Raw genomic sequence first — 11733 nt, forward strand, 5'->3', positions numbered from 1 at the left:
TTTGCAGGTGATACTGTCATTTACCGTCTTCTAAAGTCATCAGATGATCAAAACGACTTGCAAAATGATTTAGATAAGATATCTGTATGGTGCGAAAAGGGCAATTGACCCTGAATAAATAAAAGTGCGAAGTTATTCACATGAGTACTAAAAGAAATCAGTTAAATTTCGATTACACGATAAGTCACACAAATCTGAGGGCTGTAAATTCAACTAAATAGTTAGGGATTACAATAACAAATAACCTAAATAGGACCGATCACATAGATAATATTGTGGGTAGAGCAAACCGAAGACTGCGATTCATTGGCAGAACACTTAGAAGGTGCAAGAGGTCTACCAAAGAGACTGCTTACACTACGCTTGTCCGCCCTATTCTGGAGTACTGCTGTGCGGTATGGGATCACCATCACGTGGGACTGACGGATGACATCGAAAATGTACAAAGAAGTGCAGCTCGTTTTGTATTCTCGCGAAATAGAGGAGATAGTGTGACAGACATCATCCGTGAATTGGAGTGGCAACCATTAAAACAAAGGCGTTTTTCATTGCGACGGGATCTTCTCATGAAATTTCAATCACCAGTTTTCTCCTCCGATTGCGAAAACATTCTGTTGGCACCCACCTACATAGGGAGAAATGATCATCACGATAAAATAAGAGAAATCAGGGCTCACACGGAAAAATTTATGTGCTCGTTTTTCCCGCGTGCCGTTCGAGAGTGGAACGGTAGGGAGATAGCATGAAGATGGTTCATTGAACGCTCTGCGAGGCACTTTATTGTGAATAGCAGAGTAATCACGTAGATATAGATGTAGAACGACGGTGCCCCGACTGTAGGACGTTTCAAGCAATTGATCGTTGTCTTAGGGGGCATGGAAAAGGCATAATGGCATTCTCCGTTATAAAACTGTTGACTGCCTCCATAAGAGTAGCATTACGGAAGGTCGGTTTCACCCAACACCGAGCCCTTAAATAGATATCTACTCAACTGTCAAGGAAGTTGCTTATCCGACTGGAATTGTGAATGGCTCTTATCCCAGCACTATATGGGCGGCCACTTAGCGGCCACACAACCGAAAGTCTCTTCTCGGTCATGGTTCACCTCGGTGAAGTTTAGGAGACGTCATGTGACTTCTCTGATTCACATGACGCTGGGACGTGGGTGCCGCCCAAATATAGCGATTGAAAATCATCGGTTCTGGACACTGTGATCAGGACAGTAAGACGGTGGCGGCTCTGAACCCCGTTATACAGGCGTCTACGAAGTACTCAGCCGCACAAGCGGTCATGTACAAGATTATCTACACCATCACTGCAAGTGTAACTGCTTTACTTCACCGGTTCGATGTGCGTAAGTATTATTTACTTGCGAACCATGTAAAAGACGTTAGTATCCAGCTTTGACCGGTAAACTGTGTGATCTAGTCCTCCCATGAAACCAGCCCGGTTGGAATACCCAGGAACGTCTGTTTGTGTCTTTACTTTGCGTTAAGAACTTACCTTTGTAAACCACGCCATTGTATGGCTTTCGGTTATTACTGGTTGTCGTGGACGTCATTCTCCTATGGAACTGGTCTGTCTCGCAACCTAGGTCGTAATTTTGTGTTTTTATTTTATATTATCAACATATCATTGTACTTAATACTCTTATTGTTCCATTGCGAAAATTGTGGTAATTTTAACTTGGCACTGTTGTAACTCCTGCTGGCTGTATGGTGTTCGTTTTTTGGTGTTTTTATTTTACGTTAAGAACTTATGTTTGTACGTCGAACTCTTTTTCCTATTCTACTTTAGAAATCACAATTACGTTAACATGGCACTTTTGTAACCACTGTTTGCTGTGTGGTCTTTGCTGCCCAAAAGCCAAAAATAAAAAAAAATACAGAGCATGGGACGTTTGAATCTTTCTAACGGTGGACAATTTGAACATTTTAAGAAAGTTTTCCGTACTGTGCCGATGCGTTCCTGTCGTTTGTTACGTGTTTCCCACGATTAGTGTGTTTAAGAGTTGTAGAAACTGAGATCTATTAGGGAAAGAGAGCGTTTCGGATCCATGTCCATATACCATATTTACTTCCTCTACGAGTGGGGAACGTTTCCTGGTAGTTTGACCATACCGTTTTGTTACACGCTGTATTTCGACAAATACTAAGATCAGCTCCCACACACCTATGTTACAACTTACTTTCCATTAGCGGCCTCACTACAACGAGCGAGGTGGCGCAGCAGTAAGTCACTGGTCTCGTATTCTAAACATCGGTGGCTGAAAATCGGCGAAAAATCGGTGAAAAAGACCAATAAAAAGGTGTTAGCATGTGGACGTAATGTGCTGTTCCAGTCTCTTCTGTACCTAAGGTCCATCACCGTTCCCTTTGGATCCCTACGTAATTCGGTGCTCTCCGATACACACGATCGAACAGTGGAGGAGTGGTACTCAAGCGTCAACTTTAGGTTACAATATCTCCGGATGTAATTAACATTTTACAATGCAACAAACGGCACTGATTACGTATTTGTTTATATGTTCAGATGTGCTAACAAAACTAACAGGGTTCCATTTAAAAAAACGTAGGTTTGTGTTAAAAAACATACTTCCGTGCATTTTTTTATGGTTTGTATGAACCAGTTACACTAGCCCCTCTCCTCACGTTCGGTCTGCGGAATCGATTCGTCAGTATTTGATGTGGTTTACGAAATATATCCAACAGTAACGTTAGGTGACTCACCCTGTATACATCAGTTCATAACATCCAGTCTTACAAATTTATTGTCCAGATCATCCGCTGTCAAAAATCCGCCATCTCTCTCCCCACATCCACCACTGCTGGCGGCACACCTCCAACTGCGCAACGCTACGCACTGAACATCCAACTGCCCAACACTACAGTAGCGAATGTTCAACAATGCCAACCAGCCACAGACTGCACACAGCACAGCTAGTGATTTTCATATAGAGCGCTACGTGGCGTTACCAGCATAAAAACCTAAACAGCCTACTTACAATCTTAGCACTGAATCTGAAGGGGGTGCGATGGGGAATTTTCCTTGTTAGTACCCTGCAGCAATTTTCCGAGAACAGATACCATCTTTAAAGATAATGAATGTAACTCTGGAGGCCGGCCGAGGAGGCGCCTGAATAAGGCAGCAGGTGCAGCGTGATTAATACGCCGAATGCAGCGGCTGCGGCCGGACGGGATGCTGGTCACACTCTGACCCTGAGCAGCCTCGAGGGCGGCCGGTCGGCCGGAACAGGTCACGCACCTCGTCCGTCGACGGCGACGACATTACAATTAAACTGCGGGCTTCCTGCGCGTGAACTCCGACTCCGATCACCGTCATTCGGCACAGTAGCGACTGGCCGTCTGCGAAAAACGTTTTATTGAATGAAAATTAAACGCAACCTAAGGGAACAACGAAAAACGATAAAAATAAAACCAAAGTAGAGAAAAAGATAGTACAGGGTGGCGCACGAAATGTGTTACCAATTGTTTCTTTCGCAATTTACGACGCACATTAGATATCCCGCTGGGATCTCTACAGCAGTACCAGCAGAGCTTGGAAAAACAAATGACTTACGAAATGACGTGTAATTCACGATACTGCCGCTAGGAGATCAGTAAGCAGCAATGGCTGACAATGGAAGACTGACGACACAGCAACGCTCGGCAATTGTGTTACTTTTTCGTGAAACGAAAAGCCTTGTTGTGACTCAGAGGCGTTTTCGACAACAGTTTAACACACGATGGGTCCCTTGCAAGAAGACCATCCACAGGTTGTACGATAAGTTTGTACAGGAAGGAACAGTATTGGAAGCGAAGCGACCTCGGCCTAAGCCTGTTTGTTCGCCGGAGAATATTGAAGCGGTACGAGTTGCTGTACAGAGAAGTCCCGGGAAATCGTGTAGAAAGGCAGCAGTGCAACTGGGAATATCCAGACGCTCCGTTCAATGCATTCTTAAAAGTGACCTCCATATGTACCCATACAAGATGACCTGTGCACAGAAGCTCACTGAAGAACACAAGCAGCAGACACTACTGTTTGCTCAGTGGGCGGAGGATAGGGAAGAAACTCTCACCAACGTTTGGTTTTCAGATCAGGCCCATTTTCATTTAGACGGTGTGGTTAACAAACAAAATGTACGCTTTTGGGCCACTGAAAACCCACAAGTGTTTCATGAACGACAATATTTTGCTCCGAGGATTACAGTGTGGGCAGCAATTTCCAGTCACGGACTTTTGGACCCTTTTTGTTTGAAGAAACTGTGAACAGCGAGCGTTATTTGAGCATGCTTCGCAATAGATTCATTCCACAGCTTCTTGCTACTGCCTTGCCCTTCAACATGCAGTGGTTCATGCAAGATGGAGCAAGGCCACATACTGCAAACATTGTGTTGGAGTTTTTACACGAGCATTTCGACATGCGGGTATTTTCACTCAGGTTTCCAGGTCGCTTCAATGACGGACAAAATTGGCCCCCCAATAGTCCAGACCTCAATCCATGTGACTTTTTTTCTTTGGGGGTACCTAAAAGGAAATAATTTTCCCGAAACGTCCACGTGATTTAATGGAGCTCAGAAGACTTATTCTTCAAGCTTGCAGTGAAATTACGGAAGACATGTGCCGTAGGGTAATCACTAACTTCAGTGTTCGTTTGAAGGAAGTTATGAAACGAAATGGTAGACATATTGAGCATGTGCTGAGTTATAACAAATCTCCATGAACGGCTCTTCATTATAGTACATGTTCCTTTCAGATTGCATTGACAATAAAGTTTAAATTCCAAAACAAAGTGGTAACACATTTCGTGCGCCACCCTGTATGTGGAATGTGATAATGCGGATGCTTGTGTCCGACTGATGAAGCCAGAGATGCTTAGAACAATATTATAATTCAGTGCTTGCACAGAACAATACAAAACTGGATTGTGCTTTTAAGGAAAGCGGGAATAGTTACCTATATTGTACCTGTTTCTAATTTGTTCCGCTACTATAAAATTCGTACCCCTTGTACTGTCCGACATTTAGTGCGGTCAGCGTGAACTTTGTGCCTCTTGGGGCCACATTATCAGCTATGATTGTTTTTGTTGAGATACAGATAGTCTGAAGAGAGCAAGGATTTTGTTGCAATTTTCATCTGTCTGTTCGCTTGTAAGGTAAGTGGCTACATAATGCTTTATTTATAGGTGAAAAACAAACACCGTACGAACAGGCCTTGAAGGCCCAACGGTACCGACCGACCGCCGTGTCATCCTCAGCCCTTAGGTTTTCGTGACCACTGCTGAAACTTCTCAGTCAAATAGCTCATCAATTTTCCTCACAAGGACTGAGTGCTCCCCGCTTGCCAATAGCACTGGGCAGGCCCGGACGGTGACGCATCCAAGTGTTCGCCAAGCCCGGCAGCACTTCACTGGTCTGACGGGAACCGGTGTTACCACTCCGGCAAGGCCATTGGCATTTATAGGTGAATATACATGAAATAATCTTACCTTTCCGACAGCCATGACTCTGTATCCTTTGTGGCTAGTTTGTAGGAAACTGACAATGAGAAAATTGAGACGCTGCCTACAATGTACCGCTATAAGTTTCCTATATTCTACCAGTACAGTTTAAGAAACTTGCTAGTATAGTGAGCTTTAAAAATGTGTTTCGCATTATCAGTGAAACACACTCTGTTCCTCAAATAGGATGCCAAACAGACTAAAAGGAAGAGTTTATCCCTAAACTAGAAGACGCTGTAACATCTAACGAGACTGTGATTGTAGAAGAGTTTAATAACAGAGTTGGGACGGTAGACGAAGATATGAAGCAGTCGTAGGAAGTACCGGAGGTGGACACAGGGATGAGGAAGGTAATGTATTACTAGACACATGCGTGAGAAATAAACGGATAAGTGGTAATGGATTGTATGAGAAAAGAGAGAGTCACCAGTTGACCAGATACAGCTAGAATTTGTAAGTGAAATACATAATGGACTATACAATAATAACTGAAGAAATCATAAGACGCCTGACAGATGTGAAACAGATACCAAGCATTAACCACAGGCTGTTGGTAGCGACACTCAATAAATTGAGAAAAGGTACATACAGGAGGAAAAGAGGCAAAAATCAAATGCTGCAAACAGAAGGACAGAGAAACCCAGGAGATATACAGCGGGAAGATTAAGACACAGCTTCCTAAAGATAAGAGGAAGGATGTAAAGGTTCAAACAGTCTCTAGTCGAGACAGAGAAAGAAACATGAGGGAGGACGTCGACAAAACTCGGATACAAAGAAACTCCGTGGTGGAATGATAGAACTGTAAAAGTGTTCAAGCGCATGGGGAGAGTGGTTCAAAAACAGAATGGAACATAATAGAGACAAATGGAAAAGACTGAGCAGAGCAGCAAGGAAAATGATAGCATTGCCTAAGAAGATGTCTAGGGAAAAATTTGCAAAAGAAATAGAAGATAATTTTAAGAATGACAAGAAGATATTATACCGCATACTCGGTAATAGAAGGAAGCAAAAAAGAAAATAATTCAAAAGTTGTCAACAAAGAAGGAAAACCCGTATGGGAGGAAGAAGTTTTGAAACTATGGAATATGACGGGAAACCACCACAGAAACTGATTCCCAAAAGAGAGGAATGGTATAGCGAATTGTGCGAAGAAGATTGAATGGAAGAAATGACCAGATGCATGAAATGCAAACTGTGGATTCATACAAAGTGTGCAGGTAAGGCGAAAGGAGTGAAAAAATTCTATTGCAATGCCTGCAAATTGTGATATAAGAACTAAAATACGGAACAACGCCTTAAACTTAGACTAAGACGTATCTTTAAGCTCAAGGACATAATCTATATCGGTGGTACAATTTTGCATCCACTGGTACAAATTAGGAAACCATATTCGTGAGCTGATTTCCTAATTTGTGCCACTTGCATATTTTCTGAAAATTATGGTAGTGTGTATATTTTGCTAACAATAAATCATATACCTAGAACAACATCCTAGTGTCGAGCATAGCATTGTTTAAATAGTATTGTAACTTGCTATTTAGACTATAATAAATACAATCTCAAGGTGGTATAAGTCAGGCAAATTCTTCTATCTCGGCATATAATAAAGAATAACAACTTTATAAACGTACAGAGACCATCACAATAGCTGTGAAAAATAGGAGACTAATCTACAATTAGTTGATCTGGAAGGGTGGAAGGAAGGTATGGATTTAACTTTTCATCGACGATGAACTCATTAGACGATGATGAGGTCCCATACTACTTGACAGAGCGTAGGGGATGATGCGGGAGATCCGCACCGCCGACTAGGTAAGGTCCTAGCGGAGGTCGTTTGATACTGCCTTCCTTCGACCATAATGGGGGTGAATGATGAACAGTCATCTCGAGGCAGGGGAAAATCCCTGAACCCACCGAGAATCGAACCCGGGACACCGTGCTCGGGAAGCGAGAACGCTACCGCGAGACCACGCGAGCTGCGGTCAATTATTAGAGACAGAGCACAGTACTGGAAAGGAGAAAGACAGAGAAGGAAATTCGCAGAGCAATTTCGAAGGGACCATTCCACAATTTAAGGAAGTCACAGAATATCTAAATCTGGCCGGCCGGACGGAGATTTGAACCGCCGTCTTCCCGAATACGAATCCAGTGTCTGACCATTGCAGGTGGTCAGGAGGCATAGTCTTAAGACTCCCGTTAAGAATGTTAAAGACAGTCCCCAGAGGGAAAGCAATGCACGTTATGTGGAAATTTGTTCGAAAACACCGAGTGGAAACAACGATTATAATGACGTCGTCAATGAAAGTGAGTGTAGATCTTTGGACCTGAACAGTCCAAGTTCTAATAGAACTAACAATGTATTCTGAAGTAGGAATGAAACGGACGTACCAAAGAAAAGACAATCATAACTCTACTTTGAATGAATACTTGGCTAAAGAAAGAGTCTCGTCAGAAGAAACGATCACGCGACCCATAGTAGGCTTCAACAGAAATGATAATACGAGTAGTTCATTGCTTGGATTACACGATAAAGTGCAAGTCATCGTTGGCTTGGAATATTAAAGTCCTCAGTAAGATACAACGTAACTGCGTCGCGCAAATCGTGTTCCAAATATGGTTCAAATGGCTCTGAGCACTATGGGACTTAACTTCTTAGGTCATCAGTCCCCTAGAACTTAGAACTACTTAAACCTAACTAACCTAAGGACATCACACACATCCATGCCCGAGGCAGGATTCGAACCTGCGACCGTAGCGGTCGCCCGGTTCCAGACTGTAGCGCCTAGAACCGCTCGGATCGTGTTCCACTTTCACAGAAATTCGTCATGTGAGAGACGCAACAGAAATGCGCTCAAGTGAGCTATTAATCGATTACAAAAACACAGAAAATCAAAAGTCCCAAAAGCTGCCGTGAACCATGTAGCTAAACAAATTACTTTAGGTCGCAGGCGGCAGCAATGACAGGATGGTTCAAATCAATCGGTTAAGAATGTATTTACCACCATAGCTCACTTTCACTTGACATTAATATGAAGCAGTGAAATAGTTTGCGTTTTATTTTGCTCGAAACAATAATTTTTTAAGGTGCTTATGTAAAATGACAAAGCTAGAGATCTTTAATATGCGAATAATAATAAGAGTTCTGTAATAGAAGCCCTCATGCTTTTAACTAACTATCTAACGTATGTATATACTGTAGCAACATAGTGTAGACAAATGAAAGAATTATTCACTCATGGTACCGTGGTGTAACACAAAATTAAATGACACTCAAATGGAAGTATGCCCATTATACACTGCCGGAAGAAAAAATTGCATCACCGTAAAGAACAGTGTTTAGTGGCACCACGATATAACATGCGCATACTGAGGGGTTGTAGTGTTAGTGACTCATTTGTCACAGTCATCGGTGATCAGGTGTCTGTGCACCATCTGTTTTGACTGCAGGAAACGCTGACTATGCTGAATTTAGAGGTGAACAGTGTTTGAAACATTCATTGTAGACTACAACCATGCCCCGTCGACGAGTCGTACTTGTGTCGAACAACTTCAGTGATTTGAATGGGTCGCTTTGTGGACTTGTAGGAAACTGGATGGACTTATCGACGAATTGCTGCAAATGTTGCGTGAAGTGCGCGGGTGGTGTGCCGCTGCTATCAGCAGTGGTCTCTGGAACATGCCCATACTTCTAAACCAAACTCTGAACGTCCGTGTAGTACAGAAGCACGTCAAGATCAGCGTATTGTGCGAGCAGCAGTAGTTGGCTGAACATCATCCACAGAAGAAATCCAGACACGTTCTGCACCTGCTCTGTCGCCACCGACCATTGGGAACCGTCTTCTTGCAGCAGGACTAGGATCACGTGGGCCTCTCGCTAGGCTACCACTGACACCACGACAGCGCCGACCATGGCTGCTCTGGTGTGGTGAGAGAGTTGACTGGGGAATGGAATGGCGCACTGCTGCCTTCAGTGATTAGAGTATGTTCTGTGTGTATGCGAGTGATACATATAACCGTGTAAGGCTTATGCTACGTGAACTGCCCATCCCAGAGTGTATTTGCCCACAACTTTCAAGTCCCATCCCAAGCTTCATGCTGTGGGTGTCATCAGTGGTTTATTGGTTTATCTGGAGGAGGGGACCAAACAACGAGGTCATCGGTCCTATTGGATTAGGGAAGGACGGGGAAGGAAGTCGACCGTGCACTTTCAAAGGAACGATCCCAGCATTTGCCTGAAGTGATTTAGGGAAATCACGGAAGACCTTAATCAGCATGGGTGGATTCGGGTTCGAACCGTCGTCCTTCCGAATGCGAGTAGAATGTGCTAACCACTGCGCCGTCTCGCTTTGTATCATCAGTAACAAATGACGGTCACAGTTGGGTAAAGTACCCAGTGCCCACTATAATTTTGAGGTAGTTATTCACGTACTACTTCCGGTTATTTGACAGGAAGTTGATAGGTTTCTTTTAGCGGGACAGTGCGCGTCCGCATACAGCTGGTGATGTACAACTCCCTCGGCCAATAAGGTCACCGGATCTCTCGCCAGCTGGACACGTTTGGAGCATTGCGAAGAGAGAATTTACTCGTTCTCCAGTGCCTGCAAGGGCCATTGCCCAATTGCAACAAAAGGTGCAAGATGCTTGGGGTAATCTGTCGCAGGATACTATTTGGTACTTTTATGATCGTTTGCATGCAAGAACACACGCCTACGTCGCCGCCAGAGGGGGGTACGCTACATACTGATGTGACTGTGTGCTCCATTTTGTCTGAATTTATTATCATGATGAAATACCTATCACATCCTTGTCACAAAGATGACCTTGTTCTTGAAGATGTATTTTTTCCGACAGTGTGACTACTATTACTACGGAGAAACCATACTTTTATTTTGTTCGAAAAAGTGGAAACATATTAGCAAAAAAAAACGACAGATAAATATTCACAGTGTAATAGGTTTGTTTATAAATAAATAAATCTTCTGCTACCAGTCACGATTTTTCTTTATCTAACTTTTCGCACGACGCGTTTAGAGAAATAATTCCCATTTTCAAGTGCGTTTTTTGTGTGCATTAAGCCATTTCTTTTGATGTTGTCAGTGTGTGTGAATTTGCTTCATTTCGTTGACTTTTACTGCAATACATAAAAAACACGGGATTTTTTAGTTGGGTACCAATTCTTTTGCTGAAGTTAGTGGCGAAATCTAGAAGAATTTGTACTACAGTTTTCTAATGGTCCATTTGTGCAGAGTCTCACACACACTGAACATTACACACAACTTGGTGTACACTTTACACATCGGAAATATATAAACAAAACAGTTACAAAGATCTTCTTACAGGTAGTCCACAGAGATAACATTATAGGTCTTCCACAGATTATGATATGCTTTTGTACAGAGGTTATTTATCTTAACAATTTGGCTCATAAATTACTTATATTGATTTTACATTTGTGCTTATTTCTATGTTTTACTATTTTTATTTAAATATATTATCGAAACATCTGAAGAAATTCACTTATTCACTTTCGAGATTTTCATTTAATATTTTATCTTCACATTTTCTGTAATGTGAATATATCTCTAGTTCTTCTAGCAAATCCATTTTATGTCCTTTATTTAGTCCGTGGAGTACTTTGACATTTTGCTCTATTTTTCCGAATGGGTGTCCTGTATTATGTATGTGTGTTGTTATTGCTGATGTAGTGTGTTTGTTGTGTGTATGCTCTTAATGTGATCTGTGTACCTGGTGTTGAACTTTAGGCCTGTTTGTCCTAGGTAGAACATGGAGCATTTCTGGCATGTTACCTTGTATATTCCAAAGTTTGAAAATGGATCATGATTACACTTTATATTATGTATTAGTTTATGCTGTAGTTTATTAGATGTAGAAAACCCAATTTTTACTTTGTGATTTTTGAAAATATTTGCAACACTAGATATACATTTGCTTTTCTCTTTTTCTTATGTGGTGCAGTTTGCACCTGGATTTTTCTTCACTTTTTCTAAGATTGTGTAAACCATGGAAGCATTGTAACCATTGGCAACTGCAATCCTTTTCACTGTGTTTATTTCTTGTTGCATATTTTCTTGGTTCAATGGTAAAGAAAAATCGTGACTGGTAGCGGAAGATATATTTATTTATAAACAAACCTATTGTTTCTTCAGTCGCAGGCTTTCAAAAACCATTTATAATGGATCAAATGACATTCACAATTTATTCATCAGTTTCCCA

This window comes from Schistocerca nitens, chromosome 5, assembly GCF_023898315.1.
Source record: "Schistocerca nitens isolate TAMUIC-IGC-003100 chromosome 5, iqSchNite1.1, whole genome shotgun sequence".
Classification (NCBI taxonomy): Eukaryota; Metazoa; Arthropoda; class Insecta; order Orthoptera; family Acrididae; genus Schistocerca; species Schistocerca nitens.